Source organism: Lepidochelys kempii, chromosome 16 (genome assembly GCF_965140265.1).
Source record: "Lepidochelys kempii isolate rLepKem1 chromosome 16, rLepKem1.hap2, whole genome shotgun sequence".
NCBI classification, from domain to species: Eukaryota; Metazoa; Chordata; order Testudines; family Cheloniidae; genus Lepidochelys; species Lepidochelys kempii.
The window spans coordinates 546,560-571,148 of record NC_133271.1 but is presented as its reverse complement, the minus strand read 5'-3'; the positions used below and the strand labels follow the sequence as shown (position 1 = coordinate 571,148).

The window sequence follows — 24,589 nt, the reverse complement described above, 5'->3', positions numbered from 1 at the left end:
AGCCTCTACAGCCTCTTGGGGAAATATCTCCTGTGCCACCGCCAAAAATACTCCTGGAGTGGGAACGGTCAGAGGCCTCACTGGCGGGCTGGCTTTGTTTTCCTACCACCTTGTGATGCTGGCCGCAGAGAGAATGCTGGTCTGTAGGTGGCCTTCAGTGAGGGTTCGGCATGCCAGAGAGCAGGGAGCAGGCTGTCTGTCTGTCTCTGTGGCTGTCTGCTGGCCACACATAGGCATGTTCCTCTTCTCCTCTTGCCCCACCCACGGTTGCTCTGTGCCTTTTAAGCCTTCCCTTGGAGCTGTCAGCACCAGCCGCCTCTGCTCTAGGTGCCCAGAGGAGGAGAGATGTGCTGGGCTCCAGCCTGGAACACTTTCTCCCTCCTGCCTAGCCCTGACTATGAAGCCTGTCCCTGGCACTCCTTTATTCAAGCGCCATGTGGGCAAGAGGAAGAGGTTGGCAACTGCAGGTAGAAGGACCAAACTTGTAAGCATCAGGTGAAGCATTGAGAAACACAATGTTCAGGTGTCTCTAGCCAGACTGTTAAGTTCCAGGGCCCCAACCTATTGTGGCCAGACCCTTGAACCAGCTGGACCAAAGACCTATCTCCAGTGGGCATCAGTTGCCCAGGAAGAGGGAAAAAATTCACTCTGATTCACCCAGAGACACGGAAACCAAGCACCCTAAACTCTAAAGCTTTGCAGCAAACCAACATAGACCCAGGAAGTCCCACTGGGATTCGAACTCAGATCGCAGGATTCAGAGTTTTGCATGCTGACCATTACACCATAGGACCTGCTAGCATTTCCATTTCTGGACCCCTGTGACTCTCAGCTGGCTGGCTAGCACTCTGCACTTATTGCTTCCCTCCGGCTGCTTCCTCTTGCAGGACTCTCTCTCCTCCATCAACTGTAGCCCTGCAGTACCAGATCTGCGGGTCCTGCCCTGAGTCCCTGCATCCCCCTGCTTTGTCTCCATTCCCTGCAGGCCACAAAAATGTCATGGGAGGCCGCCCCTCCCCTCACTCGGTGATCCTGCTCAAATCGTCCAGCTGCAGCCTCATCTCCTGGAACTCAGCCAGCTGTCACTTGATCCAATTGTACAGCAGCCCACAGCCTCCCCCTGGGTCTGCCCCACCTGGTTATTCCTTACAGGCTGACCTGACCCCCCTTCCAAGCCCAGATTCGCCCACTAAGCAGCCTACTGGCACTCAGAGCCACAGACATGGAGGTGCTGGAGGAGGGAGGTGTGACTCTAGGGTGGGGTTCTTCTCTAAAGATGGCTGGCAGAAAGGTGGTGCTCAGCTCTGTCAGTGACCTGCCCCTTTGCCTCGCAGCCAGGGGATGCAGACAGTTATGTAAAGTTCATAAAGGGAGTATTTGGTTCCAAGTGAATGTGAGGAATGTGCAATTATGAGAGGGAATTTCCATCCCTCCTTCACTTATGCAGCAGGGCCCCAGTGGCCTAATGGATAAGGCATTGGCTTCCTAAGCCAGAGATTGTGGGTCCAAGTCCCATCTGGGGTGAAAAGCTGCTTTCTTCTTCTATATTGCAAGGAAACCTTGGTCTTATTTTCACCAAGGAAGCTGGGAGATGTTGGAACACAAAGTACTGGATCTTGGGAACAATCCTCCACAAATGTCATCTTCCACTCGACAAACGCTTTCTAAACCCACCAGTAGCAAACAGTTAATACTAGTGTTTGTCTGAGAACAGAGTGAAGGGGAGTGTTTACTCCAACATGTCAATGAACAAAACAGATGGAAAGAGGAAGGCCGTTCTGAAAGAGAATGGATCTGTCTGGAGACAAAGCAGAGCCTGAGGATGAGCAATGGTGTGAAAAGAAGAGGTTCAAATGTCTGTTAGATGTTAGTTAGGTTGGTCTGGCAAATTTAAAGAAAATACCAATGCCCTTAGCATGATGCGGACACTGGCTGTTTCTGACCTTTTACGAAGAGTTCATTGAGAAATATTTTCCTTAATTATGTTATGGAATAAAGGGTGTGTCATAAATATAAAGGGAAGGGTAAACCCCTTTGAAATCCCTCCTGGCCAGGGGAAAGCTCCTCTCACCTGTAAAGGGTTAAGAAGCTAAAGGTAACCTTGCTGGCACCTGACCAAAATGACCAATGAGGAGACAAGATACTTTCAAAAGCTGGGAGGAGGGAGAGAAACAAAGGGTCTGTGTGTCTGTCTATATGCTGGTTTCTGCCGGGGATAGACCAGGAATGGAATCTTAGAACTTTTAGTAAGTAATCTAGCTAGGTATGTGTTAGATTATGATTTCTTTAAATGGCTGAGAAAAGAATTGTGCTGAATAGAATAACTATTTCTGTCTGTGTATCTTTTTTGTAACTTAAGGTTTTGCCTAGAGGGGTTCTCTATGTTTTTGAATCTAATTACCCTGTAAGAGATCTACCATTCTGATTTTACAGGGGGGATTTCTTTATTTCTATTTACTTCTATTTTTATTAAAAGTCTTCTTGTAAGAAAACTGAATGCTTTTTCATTGTTCTCAGATCCAAGGGTTTGGGTCTGTGGTCACCTATGCAAATTGGTGAGGCTTTTTATCCAACATTTCCCAGGAAAGGGGGGGTGCAAGTGTTGGGAGGATTGTTCATTGTTCTTAAGATCCAAGGGTCTGGGTCTGTAGTCACCTAGGCAAATTGGTGAGGCTTTTTACCAAACCTGGTCCAGGAAGTGGGGTGCAAGGTTTTGGGAAGTATTTGGGGGGGAAAGACGCGTCCAAACAGCTCTTCCCTAGTAACCAGTATTAGTTTGGTGGTGGTAGCGGCCAATCCAAGGACAATGGGTGGAATATTTTGTACCTTGGGGAAGTTTTGACCTAAGCTGGTAAAGATAAGCTTAGGAGGTTTTTCATGCAGGTCCCCACATCTGTACCATAGAGTTCAGAGTGGGGGAGGAACCTTGACATGGTGGCATAGTGGTGGGATTAACCTGAAATTATTTTGAGATCCAGTTGAGATTTTTTGAACTAGAAATACAGATTTTAAAAAGGAATTTTTTTTTTCCTTTGGAAAGGAAGTCCAGAAAGCAGCTGAAACTGAAAGCAGCTTGTTTTTTCTCTGCTTTGTGGCCAAGCAGAGACAAAAGGGGATTATCTTTGTGAATTGCAGGTTTTCTTTGCCTGGAGGCAGGGTACTTAACTCCTGCAGGGAAATTCACAGTCTTCCAACCCAGAGGTTTTTTTTTTCTTTTCTTTACTTCCTAAAAGTAAATAGGGGGGGTGTGTTCTACCCATTTGCTTTTTCTTTGGGCTGGGTAAGCAGGTTTCCAAGTAGTTGGAGGTTTTTTGCTTTAATTTGGGCCCAGAGCAGAGACAAGGGAATTGTCTTTTTCTGTAGGCTGACAATCACTTTCAGAGAATAGGTATTCTATTCCAGCACAGCAAAATTTTACAGCCAAGTTTTGTTTGTTTCTTTCTAAACCTCGGATGTAAAGTTAGTTAAAAACAGAGAGGTTAGAATGACCAAATCCGCAGCTCGACTACAGCTGGAATTAGCCAAATTTCAGGCTGAGGAAAAACAAAGGGAACATGAAAGACAGATAGAACTCATGCTGCTGGAGAAGGAGGTACAGGAGGCTGCCCACAAGAGGGAAATGGAAGCAAGGAAGCATTTGGAGGAGGAGAAGGAAAAAGAGAGGAAGCATGTGGAGGAGGAGAAGGAAAAGAGAGGAAGCATGTGGAGGAGGTGGAGAGGATAAAGGCCCAACAGAATATACCAACAAACCCTAGCAATCCTTCTCCAGGTACCACTTCCCATCCCAGAAAGTTCCCCACCTACAAGGCAGGTGATGATAGGCCTTCTTAGAAAACTTCGAAAGGGCCTGCCTTGGGTACATCTCTACTGACCAATACATGGTAGAGCTGAGGCCACAGCTCAGTGGACCCTTAGCTGAGGTGGCAGCTGAAATGCCTAAAGTAACACATGAACAAGTATGAACTGTTTAAATCCAAGGTCACAGTCAGAATGGGGATAACACCTGAGCAGTCTCGTCGGAGGTTCAGAGCCCTAAGGTGGAAACCAGACATGTCATTTACCTGACATGCCTACCACATTGTGAAACATTGGGATGCCTGGATATCAGGAGCAAGTGTTGAATCTCCACTAAATTTGCCCTTCCTAATGCAAATGGAACAACTCTTAGAGGGTGTTCCTGAGGAAATAGAAAGATACTTCCTAGATGGGAAACCCAAAACTGTAATCGAGGCAGGAGAGATTGGAGCCAGATGGGTGGAGGTGGCAGAGAAGAAGAAAACTGGTCGCAGGTGGAGCGGAGACCAGAAGGGACCACCCCAGACCACACCCTATTACCAGGGGCCGCCCAAGGCCCCACCTACCTCCCAAAGAACCCTCCAGACCCCTTATCGTCCCACCACCCCGTTCTCCAGCAACCCTCCTCGCCCCAGTGACCCGTCAGCTGGACGATGTTTTAAATGTAACGAGCTGGGGCATGTAAAGGCCAACTGCCCCAAGAACCCCAACAGATTACAGTTCATTGCACCGGAATCACACCAGAGGTCCACAGGCCCAGATATCTCCCAGATACTCTTGGAGCGGAGGGAAACTGTGAGTGTGGGCGGGAAGAAGGTCACCGCGTGGAGGGACACCGGAGCACAAGTGTCAGCTATCCATGCTTCCTTAGTGGACCCCAATTTAATCAACCCAGAGATCCAAGTGACGATTCAACCCTTCAAGTCCAACTCTTTCAATTTGACTACAGGCAAGTTGCCTGTCCAGTACAAGGGCTGGTCAGGAATGTGGACTTTTGCAGTCTATGGTTATCCCATCCCCATGCTGTTGGGGGAAGACTTGGCCAATCATGTGAAGCAGGCCAAGAGGGTGGGAACGGTCACCCGCAGCCAGGCTAAACAAGCCGTGAGGCCTAGCTCTGTTCCGGAAACTTCTATCAGGACCCAGTCAGAGGTGATGGACCCGGACCCCAGGCCAATGTCTGCAACAGCAGTAGTGGATCCAGTCCCAGAGACCCAGACGGAACCAGTCCCAGAACCGGAACCAGCCGAACAACCAACACCAGACCCCGTGTCAGCACTGAATCCAGTACTTGCAACCTCAACACCAGAGGGCCCCACCGACCCTGAACTGGCAGCAGCTGATAACCTGACACAAGAGGCTCAGCCGGAGCCTGAATCCCAACATAGTGCACCAGCGGAGAGCGGTTCACAGTCAACAGAAACAGCTCCATCCCCTATATCGCTTCCAGAGGGACCAAGCCTAGGTCCACAATCCCATGAGGGACTGATGTCTCCAGCATCAAGGGAACAGTTCCACACTGAACAGAAAGTAGATGAAAGCCTCCAGAGAGCTTGGAGGGTGGCACGGAGCAACCCACCGCCTCTCAGCTCTTCTAATCGATCCAGGTTTGTTGTAGAAAGAGGACTTTTATACAAGGAAACTCTTTCTGGTGGACACCAGGAAGACTGGCATCCTCAGAGACAGTTGGTAGTTCCAACTAAATACCGGGCCAAGCTCTTGAGCTTAGCCCACGATCACCCTAGTGGCCATGCTGGGGTGAACAGGACCAAAGACCGTTTGGTGGGGTCATTCCACTGGGAGGGAATGGGCAAGGATGTTTCTACGTATGTCCAGTCTTGTGAGGTGTGCCAAAGAGTGGGAAAACCCCAAGACCAGGTCAAAGCTCCTCTCCAGCCACTCCCCATCATTGAAGTTCCATTTCAGCGAGTAGCTGTGGATATTCTGGGTCCTTTTCCGAAAAAGACAGCCAGAGGAAAGCAGTACATACTGACTTTCATGGATTTTGCCACCCGATGGCCGGAAGCAGTACCTCTGAGCAACACCAGGGGTAAAAGTGTGTGCCAGGCACTAGCAGACATTTTTGCCAGGGTAGGTTGGCCCTCCGACATCCTCACAGATGCAGGGACTAATTTCCTGGCAGGAACTATGGAAAACCTTTGGGAAGCTCATGGGGTAAATCACTTGGTTGCCACTCCTTACCACCATCAAACAAATGGCATGGTGGAGAAGTTTAATGGAACTTTGGGGGCCATGATACGTAAATTCGTAAATGAGCACTCCAATGATTGGGACCTAGTGTTGCAGCAGTTGCTCTTTGCCTACAGAGCTGTACCACATCCCAGTTTAGGGTTTTCCCCATTTGAACTTGTATATGGCCGTGAGGTTAGGGGGCCATTGCAGTTGGTGAAGCAGCAATGGGAGGGATTTACACCTTCTCCAGGAAATAACATTCTGGACTTTGTAACCAACCTACAAAACACCCTCCGAACCTCTTTAGCCCTTGCTAGAGAAAACTTACAGGATGCTCAAAAAGAGCAAAAAGCCTGGTATGATAAACATGCCAGAGAGCATTCCTTCAAAGTAGGAGACCAGGTCATGGTCTTAAAGGCGCTCCAGGCCCATAAAATGGAAGCATCGTGGGAAGGGCCATTCACGGTCCAGGAGCGCCTGGGAGCTGTTAATTATCTCATAGCATTCCCCACCTCTAACCGAAAGCCTAAGGTGCACCATATTAATTCTCTAAAGCCCTTTTATTCCAGAGAATTAAAGGTTTGTCAGTTTACAGCCCAGGGAGGAGATGACGCTGAGTGGCCTGAAGGTGTCTACTACGAAGGGAAAAGTGCTGGTGGTGTGGAAGAGGTGAACCTCTCCATGACCCTTGGGCGTATGCAGTGACAGCAGATCAAGGAGCTGCGCACTAGCTACGCACCAACGTTCTCAGCCACCCCAGGACTGACTGAACGGGCATACCACTCCATTGACACAGGTAATGCTCACCCAATTAGGGTCCACCCTTACCGGGTGTCTCCTCAAGCTAAAACTGCTATAGAACGGGAGATCCAGGATATGTTACAGATGGGTGTAATCCGCCCCTCTGAAAGTGCATGGGCATCTCCAGTGGTTCTAGTTCCCAAACCAGATGGGGAAATACGTTTTTGCGTGGACTACCGTAAGCTAAATGCTGTAACTCGCCCAGACAACTATCCACTGCCACGCACAGATGAACTATGAGAGAAACTGGGACGGGCCCAGTTCATCTCTACCTTGGACTTAACCAAGGGGTACTGGCAGGTACCGCTAGATGAATCTGCCAAGGAAAGGTCAGCCTTCATCACACATCTCGGGCTGTATGAATTTAATGTACTCCCTTTCGGGCTGCGAAATGCACCCGCCACTTTCCAAAGACTTGTAGATGGTCTCCTAGCGGGATTAGGAGAATATGCAGTCGCCTACCTTGACGATGTGGCCATATTTTCGGATTCCTGGGCAGACCACCTGGAACATCTACACAAAGTCCTTGAGCGCATAAGGGAGGCAGGACTAACTGTTAAGGCTAAGAACTGTCAAATAGGCCTAAACAGAGTGACTTACCTTGGACACCAGGTGGGTCAAGGAACTATCAGCCCCCTACAGGCCAAAGTGGATGCTATCCAAAAGTGGCCTGTCCCAAAGTCAAAGAAACAGGTTCAATCCTTCTTAGGCTTGGCCGGTTATTACAGACGATTTGTACCGCACTACAGCCAAATCGCTGCCCCACTGACAGACCTAACCAAAAAGAAACAGCCAAATGCTGTTCAGTGGACCGAAAAGTGTCAGAAGGCCTTCAACAAGCTTAAAGCGACACTCATGGCTGACCCTGTACTAAGGGCCCCAGACTTTGACAAACCGTTCCTAGTAACCACAGATGCGTCCGAGCGTGGTGTGGGAGCAGTTTTAATGCAGAAAGGACCTGATCAAGAATTCCACCCTGTAGTGTTTCTCAGCAAAAAACTGTCTGAGAGGGAAAGCAACCGGTCAGTCACTGAAAAAGAATGTTATGCCATTGTTACGCTCTGGAATGTTACGCTCTGGAAAAGCTACGCCCATATGTTTGGGGACGGTGTTTCCACCTGCAAACCGACCATGCTGCACTGAAGTGGCTTCACACCGTCAAGGAAACTAACAAAAAACTTCTTCGGTGGAGTTTAGCTCTCCAAGATTTTGATTTCGACATCCAACACATCTCAGGAGCTCTAACAAAGTGGCTGATGCACTCTCCCGTGAAAGTTTCCTAGAATCAACTGGTTAAAATCGTCCTTGAGATGTGGAAAACATTGTTAGTCTTTATGTACTTGGTAGTGTATTTAGAGATGCATGTGTCTTATTATCTCTGTTTTTCCTAGAGCTCCAGGAAGAAATCCCAGCCAGTGTTTCACCCTAGCTGAGATTTGGGGGGGGGGGTGTCATAAATATAAAGGGAAGGGTAAACCCCTTTGAAATCCCTCCTGGCCAGGGGAAAGCTCCTCTCACCTGTAAAGGGTTAAGAAGCTAAAGGTAACCTTGCTGGCACCTGACCAAAATGACCAATGAGGAGACAAGATACTTTCAAAAGCTGGGAGGAGGGAGAGAAACAAAGGGTCTGTGTGTCTGTCTATATGCTGGTTTCTGCCGGGGATAGACCAGGAATGGAATCTTAGAACTTTTAGTAAGTAATCTAGCTAGGTATGTGTTAGATTATGATTTCTTTAAATGGCTGAGAAAAGAATTGTGCTGAATAGAATAACTATTTCTGTCTGTGTATCTTTTTTGTAACTTAAGGTTTTGCCTAGAGGGGTTCTCTATGTTTTTGAATCTAATTACCCTGTAAGAGATCTACCATTCTGATTTTACAGGGGGGATTTCTTTATTTCTATTTACTTCTATTTTTATTAAAAGTCTTCTTGTAAGAAAACTGAATGCTTTTTCATTGTTCTCAGATCCAAGGGTTTGGGTCTGTGGTCACCTATGCAAATTGGTGAGGCTTTTTATCCAACATTTCCCAGGAAAGGGGGGGTGCAAGTGTTGGGAGGATTGTTCATTGTTCTTAAGATCCAAGGATCTGGGTCTGTAGTCACCTAGGCAAATTGGTGAGGCTTTTTACCAAACCTGGTCCAGGAAGTGGGGTGCAAGGATTTGGGAAGTATTTTGGGGGGAAAGATGCATCCAAACAGCTCTTCCCCAGTAACCAGTATTAGTTTGGTGGTGGTAGCGGCCAATCCAAGGACAACGGGTGGAATATTTTGTACCTTGGGGAAGTTTTGACCTAAGCTAGTAAAGATAAGCTTAGGAGGTGTTTCATGCAGGTCCCCACATCTGTACCCTAGAGTTCAGAGTGGGGGAGGAACCTTCGCAGCGACAGATAAATTTGAGAGGGAATCTTCCTGAAAGCCCCGAGGATTCACTACTCCAAGGGGCTGCCCGGTGTCACTGTTGCTCTTGGAGGGAAATGATTTGAGCACTACCTGAATTGGCCACGCAGTTTCACCATTGCTCCGTGAGGGAAATGCTTTCTGCATTACTCCAAGTGGCCACCCAGTGTCACTGTTGCTCCATGAGGGAAATGCTTTCTGAATGACCTGAATTGGCCACAGACATCACTGTTGCTCCGGGGTGGGGGGTGGGGGGTGGGGGGAAGGCTTGGGATTGTTTGTGTATTACTCCTGAGTGGCCACGTCGTGTCACTCTTCCTCCAGGAGGGGAATGCTTTGTGCATTTCCCTGTGTTGTGGCCACCCAAGACAACACACACAGCACGATACCGACGCACACACACACAGAACACGTCACACATACAGATGGGTAGTGTAAAGTGCTAAAAATGAGACTTTCATTACTAATCAGATGTAGCCGTTGATGTCTCATGCACTCTTCCTCGAAAAGCCATACGTAATCTCGCCTGATCATTTGGTAGAGATCTGTTCAAGAAAATTACTCATAATGAGACATACATTATTGACAAGTACTAGTGATCCATTTCTCCTCGAATGATTCACCAAAATGCTTTTCGATTCCCTGCTGGTGATTTGGAAGAAATCCTTTCTCGAAATATACTAAAATAGAGAAATTCAACTTTGACCTGTGCGACAGAGAAATGTGAGAGGGAATCTTCCTGAAAGCCCCGAGAATTCACTTCTCGTCAGACGGTACAGAGCAGGTTGCGAAAATTACTGAAAATGAGAACGTCATTCGAAATCAGGTATCCTGATGTCCTCCTCATGGAACCATGCACCAAAAAGCAAGTCTATTCTCTCTTTGGCATTTAGCAAGGATTTATCGAGAAAATTGCTAAAAAAGAGAAAGTTATAACTGATCAATGCTTATAATCAATGACAAATGGAATCCTCCTCCAAAAGCCTTTCAGATTGGCTCCTTGTGATTAGGTAGATATCAGTTGACGATTTGGTAGAAATGACTAAAAAGGAGGCAGTTCTTTCTGATCAATGTTAGCAATTAATTACACATGGAATCATCCTCCGTACTATATTCATAATTAGCTCCTGGAGATTTGGACTAAAATCGGTCCGTGAAACTGACTAGGAATGAGACAATTCATTCCTCAGCCGTCCTCTGATAAATTTCCCACGGAATCCTCCAGCAGAAAAGCAAAGGCATTCTCCTTTGGTGCGTTGGAACAGATCGGTTCGTGCAAAGGACTCAAGGTAGAAAATCATTCTTTACAAGTATCTAGTGGTAAAGACTCCAGCAATCCAGCGTCTCTCCTGAAGAGTTCGTAGCGATTGGGTCAAGAAAATTACTCCTAAGGAGACTTAAATTATCGACAAGTACTAGTGCTAAAGCTCTCCTCGAATTATTCACCAAAATGCTTTTCGATACGATGACACAGAAGGGCACAGAACACGACACACAAAAATAACACACGACAAAGACACACACACACCGCGACACGGAAAGCAACACACACAAAACATCACACACACGACCCACAACATCTCACAAACACACACTCACTCAACACAAAATAACCCACAACATGTCACACGCAACACAAGACGACCCACAACATGATGAGCGCTGTGGAGCGAGGGCTCCGGCTCGGCTTTCGCAGCGGCTCTGGCGAGGAATGGTGCCGGAGCTCTCGCCGGAGGGAAACACGGCAGGAGGGGGCCTGAGCCGCTTGGGCCTCTTTCCAAGGGGGCGGAACAAGGCCTCCGCTCTCTGCCCTCTGCAGACCTGGCTGCCAGGTCAGTGCTTCCAGTTCCTCGTCCGCAGTCGCTGTCGTCCTCCTCAGCGGCCGTGGGCGTCCTCGCTGGGGACAGGGCTCGGGGGGATGTAGGTGGAGAGGGGCCAGAGTCTCTTGAGCAGAGTGACTCTGTGGGGTGCCGTAAGAAAAGGAGATTTTGGTTGGGATGCTCAAGGTGTAATGGGAGGAGAGTGGAGGGCGGATCCCCGCCGTGTGGAAGAGGCAAACAGAGGAGCCTCTGAGACGTTGCCGCCTGAGATGGTAACTTACTTGTTTTTTTCCCCTTGGGCTGGCTTTAGTAGCAAGGAAAAAGAAGTCAAGCCTCAGAGTCTACTGCCCTCATGCGACGGAATGTGAGTGAGAGCAGCGAGCCTGTGACCGTTGGTGATGCCAGGCAAGAGCCCTCCATCTGGGAGCCGAGCTCTCGCCAGTCTCGGAGAGAGAAGTGTCTGGTTTGGTGAGGACTCTGCTCACGCCCTGTCACGGAGTCCCCGGCATGCTCTGAAACTGCTCCCTATGAAGCCAGTCAGAACTCTGGGGCAGTCGCTTTTCTGTGAGCAGCCTGTCTTCAGGACTCACAGCTCACACAGCTTCCACCTTCCTGGGTCTGACCTCGGAGCATTCAGCCTCCTCTGCCCCTCCGTGCGCTTCCCCCCAGCGAGTCCGCTCAGGCGGGGCTCCTGGGGAAGCCAGGGGGTCCTGCACCCCAACTCCGCAGTCAGATGTGACTCTCAGCCAGCCAGTAAAACAGAAGGTTTATTAGAGGACAGGAACATGGTCTAAAACAGAGCTTGCAGGTGCAGAGAACGGGACCCCTCAGCTGGGTCCATTTTGGGGGGCAGTGAGCCAGACAACCACGTCTGCACTTCACTCCATGTCCCAGCCAGCCCCAAACTGAAACCCCCCTCCAGCCCCTCCTCCTCTGGGCTTTGTCCCTTTCCCGGGCCAGGAGGTCACCTGATTCCTTTGTTCTCCAACCCTTCAGCTCTCACCTTGCAGGGGGGGAAGGGCCCAGGCCATCAGTTGCCAGGAAACAGGGTGTTGGCCATTCTCTGTGTCCAGACTCCTGCACACACATGCCCTCTAGGGCTCTGCAATGATCATACACCCTTACTCCACCCCCTAGATACTTAAGAACTGCCTAGGGGAAACTGAGGCACCCCCACACTATTCAGAGGAAACATTAAGAACAGTCCCACTTCTCACACGCCCCACCTGAGTCCGGGTCGGGAAGCCCCGTCCATTAGGGTTCGGTTTGTAAGCAAAGGATCCTGACCAGCTGTGGCTAGGAGGGAGAAAAGGCCCCATTTTCAGAGGCTGCTCGTTTCTCTGGTCAGGAACGGTGTCTTCTCCACAACTGAAGCTTGGATCCAAGAGGATGACTCCAGGTGGTGAGTTGCTCGCCTTGCTCTCCTGTTTCTCTGTTTTCTCTCCTGTGTTCGCCAACTCTCTCTTTCTCGTCTCTCCTCTTCTCTCCTCGTGCCGTGTCCCTTCACAGGACGCGGGTAGGTGTGCATTCCCACAAGTGAGGTCTCGGGAGCCATGGAAAAGTCGGAGAGGACGAAGATCATGCAGGGCAGTAGAAAGGCTGCTGAAAGTACCTGAAGAGACAAAGGAAACGAGAAGGGGGAAGTCCAGCCTAACACAGGAGTGTAATCTGTAAAGAGAAACAACGGCAAATCTAATCTACAAAAACTCTTCAAGTTGCCGAAAGACATGTAGGATGGGAAAATACTTGTTGAATCCAGTCTCTTGAAGATCTTAGGCTCAGTATGCGTGCGAATTTGTAGTTGCTTAGAAATCTGCCTTCTTCTGTTTGCTCTACCTTCCAATTATTGAAAATCTACCTACCTATTTTTTGTTTAGTTTTATTATTAATGATTATTATTATTATTCAACTCATTTTGTGCAACTGGTGCTCCGTGAGGAAATGATTTGTGTCTTACTCCAAGGGGCTGCCCGGTGTCACTGTTGTTCCGGGAGGGAAATGATATGAGCACTACCTGAATTGGCCACGCAGTTTCACCATTGCTCCGTGAGGGAAATGCTTTCTGCATTACTCCAAGTGGCCACCCAGTGTCACTGTTGCTCCATGAGGGAAATGCTTTCTGAATGACCTGAATTGGCCACAGACATCACTGTTGCTCCGGGGTGGGGGGTGGGGGGGAGGCTTGGGATTGTTTGTGTATTACTCCTGAGTGGCCACGTCGTGTCACTCTTCCTCCAGGAGGGGAATGCTTTGTGCATTTCCCTGTGTTGTGGCCACCCAAGACAACACACACAGCACGATACCGACGCACACACACACCGAACACGTCACACATACAGATGGGTAGTGTAAAGTGCTAAAAATGAGACTTTCATTACTAATCAGATGTAGCCGTTGATGTCTCATGCACTCTTCCTCGAAAAGCCATACGTAATCTCGCCTGATCATTTGGTAGAGATCTGTTCAAGAAAATTACTCATAATGAGACATACATTATTGACAAGTACTAGTGATCCATTTCTCCTCGAATGATTCACCAAAATGATTTCGATTCCCTGCTGGTGATTTGGAAGAAATCCTTTCTCGAAATATACTAAAATAGAGAAATTCAACTTTGACCTGTGCGACAGAGAAATGTGAGAGGGAATCTTCCTGAAAGCCCCGAGAATTCACTTCTCGTCAGACGGTACAGAGCAGGTTGCGAAAATTACTGAAAATGAGAACGTCATTCGAAATCAGGTATCCTGATGTCCTCCTCATGGAACCATGCACCAAAAAGCAAGTCTATTCTCTCTTTGGCATTTAGCAAGGATTTATCGAGAAAATTGCTAAAAAAGAGAAAGTTATAACTGATCAATGCTTATAATCAATGACAAATGGAATCCTCCTCCAAAAGCCTTTCAGATTGGCTCCTTGTGATTAGGTAGATATCAGTTGACGATTTGGTAGAAATGACTAAAAAGGAGGCAGTTCTTTCTGATCAATGTTAGCAATTAATTACACATGGAATCATCCTCCGTACTATATTCATAATTAGCTCCTGGAGATTTGGACTAAAATCGGTCCGTGAAACTGACTAGGAATGAGACAATTCATTCCTCAGCCGTCCTCTGATAAATTTCCCACGGAATCCTCCAGCAGAAAAGCAAAGGCATTCTCCTTTGGTGCGTTGGAACAGATCGGTTCGTGCAAAGGACTCAAGGTAGAAAATCATTCTTTACAAGTATCTAGTGGTAAAGACTCCAGCAATCCAGCGTCTCTCCTGAAGAGTTCGTAGCGATTGGGTCAAGAAAATTACTCCTAAGGAGACTTAAATTATCGACAAGTACTAGTGCTAAAGCTCTCCTCGAATTATTCACCAAAATGCTTTTCGATACGATGACACAGAAGGGCACAGAACACGACACACAAAAATAACACACGACAAAGACACACACACACCGCGACACGGAAAGCAACACACACAAAACATCACACACACGACCCACAACATCTCACAAACACACACTCACTCAACACAAAATAACCCACAACATGTCACACGCAACACAAGACGACCCACAACATGATGAGCGCTGTGGAGCGAGGGCTCCGGCTCGGCTTTCGCAGCGGCTCTGGCGAGGAATGGTGCCGGAGCTCTCGCCGGAGGGAAACACGGCAGGAGGGGGCCTGAGCCGCTTGGGCCTCTTTCCAAGGGGGCGGAACAAGGCCTCCGCTCTCTGCCCTCTGCAGACCTGGCTGCCAGGTCAGTGCTTCCAGTTCCTCGTCCGCAGTCGCTGTCGTCCTCCTCAGCGGCCGTGGGCGTCCTCGCTGGGGACAGGGCTCGGGGGGATGTAGGTGGAGAGGGGCCAGAGTCTCTTGAGCAGAGTGACTCTGTGGGGTGCCGTAAGAAAAGGAGATTTTGGTTGGGATGCTCAAGGTGTAATGGGAGGAGAGTGGAGGGCGGATCCCCGCCGTGTGGAAGAGGCAAACAGAGGAGCCTCTGAGACGTTGCCGCCTGAGATGGTAACTTACTTGTTTTTTTCCCCTTGGGCTGGCTTTAGTAGCAAGGAAAAAGAAGTCAAGCCTCAGAGTCTACTGCCCTCATGCGACGGAATGTGAGTGAGAGCAGCGAGCCTGTGACCGTTGGTGATGCCAGGCAAGAGCCCTCCATCTGGGAGCCGAGCTCTCGCCAGTCTCGGAGAGAGAAGTGTCTGGTTTGGTGAGGACTCTGCTCACGCCCTGTCACGGAGTCCCCGGCATGCTCTGAAACTGCTCCCTATGAAGCCAGTCAGAACTCTGGGGCAGTCGCTTTTCTGTGAGCAGCCTGTCTTCAGGACTCACAGCTCACACAGCTTCCACCTTCCTGGGTCTGACCTCGGAGCATTCAGCCTCCTCTGCCCCTCCGTGCGCTTCCCCCCAGCGAGTCCGCTCAGGCGGGGCTCCTGGGGAAGCCAGGGGGTCCTGCACCCCAACTCCGCAGTCAGATGTGACTCTCAGCCAGCCAGTAAAACAGAAGGTTTATTAGAGGACAGGAACATGGTCTAAAACAGAGCTTGCAGGTGCAGAGAACGGGACCCCTCAGCTGGGTCCATTTTGGGGGGCAGTGAGCCAGACAACCACGTCTGCACTTCACTCCATGTCCCAGCCAGCCCCAAACTGAAACCCCCCTCCAACCCCTCCTCCTCTGGGCTTTGTCCCTTTCCCGGGCCAGGAGGTCACCTGATTCCTTTGTTCGCCAACCCTTCAGCTCTCACCTTGCAGGGGGGGAAGGGCCCAGGCCATCAGTTGCCAGGAAACAGGGTGTTGGCCATTCTCTGTGTCCAGACTCCTGCACGCACATGCCCTCTAGGGCTCTGCAATGATCATACACCCTTACTCCACCCCCTAGATACTTAAGAACTGCCTAGGGGAAACTGAGGCACCCCCACACTATTCAGAGGAAACATTAAGAACAGTCCCACTTCTCACACGCCCCACCTGAGTCCGGGTCGGGAAGCCCCGTCCATTAGGGTTCGGTTTGTAAGCAAAGGATCCTGACCAGCTGTGGCTAGGAGGGAGAAAAGGCCCCATTTTCAGAGGCTGCTCGTTTCTCTGGTCAGGAACGGTGTCTTCTCCACAACTGAAGCTTGGATCCAAGAGGATGACTCCAGGTGGTGAGTTGCTCGCCTTGCTCTCCTGTTTCTCTGTTTTCTCTCCTGTGTTCGCCAACTCTCTCTTTCTCGTCTCTCCTCTTCTCTCCTCGTGCCGTGTCCCTTCACAGGACGCGGGTAGGTGTGCATTCCCACAAGTGAGGTCTCGGGAGCCATGGAAAAGTCGGAGAGGACGAAGATCATGCAGGGCAGTAGAAAGGCTGCTGAAAGTACCTGAAGAGACAAAGGAAACGAGAAGGGGGAAGTCCAGCCTAACACAGGAGTGTAATCTGTAAAGAGAAACAACGGCAAATCTAATCTACAAAAACTCTTCAAGTTGCCGAAAGACATGTAGGATGGGAAAATACTTGTTGAATCCAGTCTCTTGAAGATCTTAGGCTCAGTATGCGTGCGAATTTGTAGTTGCTTAGAAATCTGCCTTCTTCTGTTTGCTCTACCTTCCAATTATTGAAAATCTACCTACCTATTTTTTGTTTAGTTTTATTATTAATGATTATTATTATTATTCAACTCATTTTGTGCAACTGGTGCTCCGTGAGGAAATGATTTGTGTCTTACTCCAAGGGGCTGCCCGGTGTCACTGTTGTTCCGGGAGGGAAATGATATGAGCACTACCTGAATTGGCCACGCAGTTTCACCATTGCTCCGTGAGGGAAATGCTTTCTGCATTACTCCAAGTGGCCACCCAGTGTCACTGTTGCTCCATGAGGGAAATGCTTTCTGAATGACCTGAATTGGCCACAGACATCACTGTTGCTCCGGGGTGGGGGGTGGGGGGGAGGCTTGGGATTGTTTGTGTATTACTCCTGAGTGGCCACGTCGTGTCACTCTTCCTCCAGGAGGGGAATGCTTTGTGCATTTCCCTGTGTTGTGGCCACCCAAGACAACACACACAGCACGATACCGACGCACACACACACCGAACACGTCACACATACAGATGGGTAGTGTAAAGTGCTAAAAATGAGACTTTCATTACTAATCAGATGTAGCCGTTGATGTCTCATGCACTCTTCCTCGAAAAGCCATACGTAATCTCGCCTGATCATTTGGTAGAGATCTGTTCAAGAAAATTACTCATAATGAGACATACATTATTGACAAGTACTAGTGATCCATTTCTCCTCGAATGATTCACCAAAATGATTTCGATTCCCTGCTGGTGATTTGGAAGAAATCCTTTCTCGAAATATACTAAAATAGAGAAATTCAACTTTGACCTGTGCGACAGAGAAATGTGAGAGGGAATCTTCCTGAAAGCCCCGAGAATTCACTTCTCGTCAGACGGTACAGAGCAGGTTGCGAAAATTACTGAAAATGAGAACGTCATTCGAAATCAGGTATCCTGATGTCCTCCTCATGGAACCATGCACCAAAAAGCAAGTCTATTCTCTCTTTGGCATTTAGCAAGGATTTATCGAGAAAATTGCTAAAAAAGAGAAAGTTATAACTGATCAATGCTTATAATCAATGACAAATGGAATCCTCCTCCAAAAGCCTTTCAGATTGGCTCCTTGTGATTAGGTAGATATCAGTTGACGATTTGGTAGAAATGACTAAAAAGGAGGCAGTTCTTTCTGATCAATGTTAGCAATTAATTACACATGGAATCATCCTCCGTACTATATTCATAATTAGCTCCTGGAGATTTGGACTAAAATCGGTCCGTGAAACTGACTAGGAATGAGACAATTCATTCCTCAGCCGTCCTCTGATAAATTTCCCACGGAATCCTCCAGCAGAAAAGCAAAGGCATTCTCCTTTGGTGCGTTGGAACAGATCGGTTCGTGCAAAGGACTCAAGGTAGAAAATCATTCTTTACAAGTATCTAGTGGTAAAGACTCCAGCAATCCAGCGTCTCTCCTGAAGAGTTCGTAGCGATTGGGTCAAGAAAATTACTCCTAAGGAGACTTAAATTATCGACAAGTACTAGTGCTAAAGCTCTCCTCGAATTATTCACCAAAATGCTTTTCGATACGATGACACAGAAGGGCACAGAACACGACACACAAAAATAACACACGACAAAGACACACACACACCGCGACACGGAAAGCAACACACACAAAACATCACACACACGACCCACAACATCTCACAAACACACACTCACTCAACACAAAATAACCCACAACATGTCACACGCAACACAAGACGACCCACAACATGATGAGCGCTGTGGAGCGAGGGCTCCGGCTCGGCTTTCGCAGCGGCTCTGGCGAGGAATGGTGCCGGAGCTCTCGCCGGAGGGAAACACGGCAGGAGGGGGCCTGAGCCGCTTGGGCCTCTTTCCAAGGGGGCGGAACAAGGCCTCCGCTCTCTGCCCTCTGCAGACCTGGCTGCCAGGTCAGTGCTTCCAGTTCCTCGTCCGCAGTCGCTGTCGTCCTCCTCAGCGGCCGTGGGCGTCCTCGCTGGGGACAGGGCTCGGGGGGATGTAGGTGGAGAGGGGCCAGAGTCTCTTGAGCAGAGTGACTCTGTGGGGTGCCGTAAGAAAAGGAGATTTTGGTTGGGATGCTCAAGGTGTAATGGGAGGAGAGTGGAGGGCGGATCCCCGCCGTGTGGAAGAGGCAAACAGAGGAGCCTCTGAGACGTTGCCGCCTGAGATGGTAACTTACTTGTTTTTTTCCCCTTGGGCTGGCTTTAGTAGCAAGGAAAAAGAAGTCAAGCCTCAGAGTCTACTGCCCTCATGCGACGGAATGTGAGTGAGAGCAGCGAGCCTGTGACCGTTGGTGATGCCAGGCAAGAGCCCTCCATCTGGGAGCCGAGCTCTCGCCAGTCTCGGAGAGAGAAGTGTCTGGTTTGGTGAGGACTCTGCTCACGCCCTGTCACGGAGTCCCCGGCATGCTCTGAAACTGCTCCCTATGAAGCCAGTCAGAACTCTGGGGCAGTCGCTTTTCTGTGAGCAGCCTGTCTTCAGGACTCACAGCTCACACAGCTTCCACCTTCCTGGGTCTGACCTCGGAGCATTCAGCCTCCTCTGCCCCTCCGTGCGCTTCCCCCCAGCGAGTCCGCTCAGGCGGGGCTCCTGGGGAAGCCAGGGGGTCCTGCACCCCAACTCCGCAGTCAGATGTGACTCTCAGCCAGCCAGTAAAACAGAAGGTTTATTAGAGGACAGGAACATGGTCTAAAACAGAGCTTGCAGGTGCAGAGAACGGGACCCCTCAGCTGGGTCCATTTTGGGGGGCAGTGAGCCAGACAACCACGTCTGCACTTCACTCCATGTCCCAGCCAGCCCCAAACTGAAACCCCCCTCCAGCCCCTCCTCCTCTGGGCTTTGTCCCTTTCCCGGGCCAGGAGGTCACCTGATTCCTTTGTTCTCCAACCCTTCAGCTCTCACCTTGCAGGGGGGGAAGGGCCCAGGCCATCAGTTGCCAGGAAACAGGGTGTTGGCCATTCTCTGTGTCCAGACTCCTGCACACACATGCCCTCTAGGGCTCTGCAATGATCATACACCCTTACTCCACCCCCTAGATACTTAAGAACTGCCTAGGGGAAACTGAGGCACCCCCACACTATTCAGAGGAAACATTAAGAACAGTCCCACTTCTCACACGCCCCACCTGAGTCCGGGTCGGGAAGCCCCGTCCATTAGGGTTCGGTTTGTAAGCAAAGGATCCTGACCAGCTGTGGCTAGGAGGGAGAAAAGGCCCCATTTTCAGAGGCTGCTCGTTTCTCTGGTCAGGAACGGTGTCTTCTCCACAACTGAAGCTTGGATCCAAGAGGATGACTCCAGGTGGTGAGTTGCTCGCCTTGCTCTCCTGTTTCTCTGTTTTCTCTCCTGTGTTCGCCAACTCTCTCTTTCTCGTCTCTCCTCTTCTCTCCTCGTGCCGTGTCCCTTCACAGGACGCGGGTAGGTGTGCATTCCCACAAGTGAGGTCTCGGGAGCCATGGAAAAGTCGGAGAGGACGAAGATCATGCAGGGCAGTAGAAAGGCTGCTGAAAGTACCTGAAGAGACAAAGGAAACGAGAAGGGGGAAGTCCAGCCTAACACAGGAGTGTAATCTGTAAAGAGAAACAACGGCAAATCTAATCTACAAAAACTCTTCAAGTTGCCGAAAGACATGTAGGATGGGAAAATACTTGTTGAATCCAGTCTCTTGAAGATCTTAGGCTCAGTATGCGTGCGAATTTGTAGTTGCTTAGAAATCTGCCTTCTTCTGTTTGCTCTACCTTCCAATTATTGAAAATCTACCTACCTATTTTTTGTTTAGTTTTATTATTAATGATTATTATTATTATTCAACTCATTTTGTGCAACTGGTGCTCCGTGAGGAAATGATTTGTGTCTTACTCCAAGGGGCTGCCCGGTGTCACTGTTGTTCCGGGAGGGAAATGATATGAGCACTACCTGAATTGGCCACGCAGTTTCACCATTGCTCCGTGAGGGAAATGCTTTCTGCATTACTCCAAGTGGCCACCCAGTGTCACTGTTGCTCCATGAGGGAAATGCTTTCTGAATGACCTGAATTGGCCACAGACATCACTGTTGCTCCGGGGTGGGGGGTGGGGGGGAGGCTTGGGATTGTTTGTGTATTACTCCTGAGTGGCCACGTCGTGTCACTCTTCCTCCAGGAGGGGAATGCTTTGTGCATTTCCCTGTGTTGTGGCCACCCAAGACAACACACACAGCACGATACCGACGCACACACACACCGAACACGTCACACATACAGATGGGTAGTGTAAAGTGCTAAAAATGAGACTTTCATTACTAATCAGATGTAGCCGTTGATGTCTCATGCACTCTTCCTCGAAAAGCCATACGTAATCTCGCCTGATCATTTGGTAGAGATCTGTTCAAGAAAATTACTCATAATGAGACATACATTATTGACAAGTACTAGTGATCCATTTCTCCTCGAATGATTCACCAAAATGATTTCGATTCCCTGCTGGTGATTTGGAAGAAATCCTTTCTCGAAATATACTAAAATAGAGAAATTCAACTTTGACCTGTGCGACAGAGAAATGTGAGAGGGAATCTTCCTGAAAGCCCCGAGAATTCACTTCTCGTCAGACGGTACAGAGCAGGTTGCGAAAATTACTGAAAATGAGAACGTCATTCGAAATCAGGTATCCTGATGTCCTCCTCATGGAACCATGCACCAAAAAGCAAGTCTATTCTCTCTTTGGCATTTAGCAAGGATTTATCGAGAAAATTGCTAAAAAAGAGAAAGTTATAACTGATCAATGCTTATAATCAATGACAAATGGAATCCTCCTCCAAAAGCCTTTCAGATTGGCTCCTTGTGATTAGGTAGATATCAGTTGACGATTTGGTAGAAATGACTAAAAAGGAGGCAGTTCTTTCTGATCAATGTTAGCAATTAATTACACATGGAATCATCCTCCGTACTATATTCATAATTAGCTCCTGGAGATTTGGACTAAAATCGGTCCGTGAAACTGACTAGGAATGAGACAATTCATTCCTCAGCCGTCCTCTGATAAATTTCCCACGGAATCCTCCAGCAGAAAAGCAAAGGCATTCTCCTTTGGTGCGTTGGAACAGATCGGTTCGTGCAAAGGACTCAAGGTAGAAAATCATTCTTTACAAGTATCTAGTGGTAAAGACTCCAGCAATCCAGCGTCTCTCCTGAAGAGTTCGTAGCGATTGGGTCAAGAAAATTACTCCTAAGGAGACTTAAATTATCGACAAGTACTAGTGCTAAAGCTCTCCTCGAATTATTCACCAAAATGCTTTTCGATACGATGACACAGAAGGGCACAGAACACGACACACAAAAATAACACACGACAAAGACACACACACACCGCGACACGGAAAGCAACACACACAAAACATCACACACACGACCCACAACATCTCACAAACACACACTCACTCAACACAAAATAACCCACAACATGTCACACGCAACACAAGACGACCCACAACATGATGAGCGCTGTGGAGCGAGGGCTCCGGCTCGGCTTTCGCAGCGGCTCTGGCGAGGAATGGTGCCGGAGCTCTCGCCGGAGGGAAACACGGCAGGAGGGGGCCTGAGCCGCTTGGGCCTCTTTCCAAGGGGGCGGAACAAGGCCTCCGCTCTCTGCCCTCTGCAGACCTGGCTGCCAGGTCAGTGCTTCCAGTTCCTCGTCCGCAGTCGCTGTCGTCCTCCTCAGCGGCCGTGGGCGTCCTCGCTGGGGACAGGGCTCGGGGGGATGTAGGTGGAGAGGGGCCAGAGTCTCTTGAGCAGAGTGACTCTGTGGGGTGCCGTAAGAAAAGGAGATTTTGGTTGGGATGCTCAAGGTGTAATGGGAGGAGAGTGGAGGGCGGATCCCCGCCGTGTGGAAGAGGCAAACAGAGGAGCCTCTGAGACGTTGCCGCCTGAGATGGTAACTTACTTGTTTTTTTCCCCTTGGGCTGGCTTTAGTAGCAAGGAAAAAGAAGTCAAGCCTCAGAGTCTACTGCCCTCATGCGACGGAATGTGAGTGAGAGCAGCGAGCCTGTGACCGTTGGTGATGCCAGGCAAGAGCCCTCCATCTGGGAGCCGAGCTCTCGCCAGTCTCGGAGAGAGAAGTGTCTGGTTTGGTGAGGACTCTGCTCACGCCCTGTCACGGAGTCCCCGGCATGCTCTGAAACTGCTCCCTATGAAGCCAGTCAGAACTCTGGGGCAGTCGCTTTTCTGTGAGCAGCCTGTCTTCAGGACTCACAGCTCACACAGCTTCCACCTTCCTGGGTCTGACCTCGGAGCATTCAGCCTCCTCTGCCCCTCCGTGCGCTTCCCCCCAGCGAGTCCGCTCAGGCGGGGCTCCTGGGGAAGCCAGGGGGTCCTGCACCCCAACTCCGCAGTCAGATGTGACTCTCAGCCAGCCAGTAAAACAGAAGGTTTATTAGAGGACAGGAACATGGTCTAAAACAGAGCTTGCAGGTGCAGAGAACGGGACCCCTCAGCTGGGTCCATTTTGGGGGGCAGTGAGCCAGACAACCACGTCTGCACTTCACTCCATGTCCCAGCCAGCCCCAAACTGAAACCCCCCTCCAACCCCTCCTCCTCTGGGCTTTGTCCCTTTCCCGGGCCAGGAGGTCACCTGATTCCTTTGTTCGCCAACCCTTCAGCTCTCACCTTGCAGGGGGGGAAGGGCCCAGGCCATCAGTTGCCAGGAAACAGGGTGTTGGCCATTCTCTGTGTCCAGACTCCTGCACGCACATGCCCTCTAGGGCTCTGCAATGATCATACACCCTTACTCCACCCCCTAGATACTTAAGAACTGCCTAGGGGAAACTGAGGCACCCCCACACTATTCAGAGGAAACATTAAGAACAGTCCCACTTCTCACACGCCCCACCTGAGTCCGGGTCGGGAAGCCCCGTCCATTAGGGTTCGGTTTGTAAGCAAAGGATCCTGACCAGCTGTGGCTAGGAGGGAGAAAAGGCCCCATTTTCAGAGGCTGCTCGTTTCTCTGGTCAGGAACGGTGTCTTCTCCACAACTGAAGCTTGGATCCAAGAGGATGACTCCAGGTGGTGAGTTGCTCGCCTTGCTCTCCTGTTTCTCTGTTTTCTCTCCTGTGTTCGCCAACTCTCTCTTTCTCGTCTCTCCTCTTCTCTCCTCGTGCCGTGTCCCTTCACAGGACGCGGGTAGGTGTGCATTCCCACAAGTGAGGTCTCGGGAGCCATGGAAAAGTCGGAGAGGACGAAGATCATGCAGGGCAGTAGAAAGGCTGCTGAAAGTACCTGAAGAGACAAAGGAAACGAGAAGGGGGAAGTCCAGCCTAACACAGGAGTGTAATCTGTAAAGAGAAACAACGGCAAATCTAATCTACAGAAACTCTTCAAGTTGCCGAAAGACATGTAGGATGGGAAAATACTTGTTGAATCCAGTCTCTTGAAGATCTTAGGCTCAGTATGCGTGCGAATTTGTAGTTGCTTAGAAATCTGCCTTCTTCTGTTTGCTCTACCTTCCAATTATTGAAAATCTACCTACCTATTTTTTGTTTAGTTTTATTATTAATGATTATTATTATTATTCAACTCATTTTGTGCAACTGGTGCTCCGTGAGGAAATGATTTGTGTCTTACTCCAAGGGGCTGCCCGGTGTCACTGTTGCTCCGGGAGGGAAATGATATGAGCACTACCTGAATTGGCCACGCAGTTTCACCATTGCTCCGTGAGGGAAATGCTTTCTGCATTACTCCAAGTGGCCACCCAGTGTCACTGTTGCTCCATGAGGGAAATGCTTTCTGAATGACCTGAATTGGCCACAGACATCACTGTTGCTCCGGGGTGGGGGGTGGGGGGTGGGGGGGAGGCTTGGGATTGTTTGTGTATTACTCCTGAGTGGCCACGTCGTGTCACTCTTCCTCCAGGAGGGGAATGCTTTGTGCATTTCCCTGTGTTGTGGCCACCCAAGACAACACACACAGCACGATACCGACGCACACACACACCGAACACGTCACACATACAGATGGGTAGTGTAAAGTGCTAAAAATGAGACTTTCATTAC

General features: G+C 49.4%; 1 non-coding gene across 1 annotated transcript; it reads left to right on the top strand.

Moving 5' to 3' along the window:
• Positions 1 to 1,451: 1,451 nt before the first annotated feature.
• On the top strand, positions 1,452 to 1,524 carry TRNAR-CCU (transfer RNA arginine (anticodon CCU)). Its single transcript has one exon. It is a non-coding gene; the product is annotated as a tRNA-Arg (tRNA).
• The last annotated feature ends 23,065 nt before the right edge of the window (positions 1,525 to 24,589 follow it).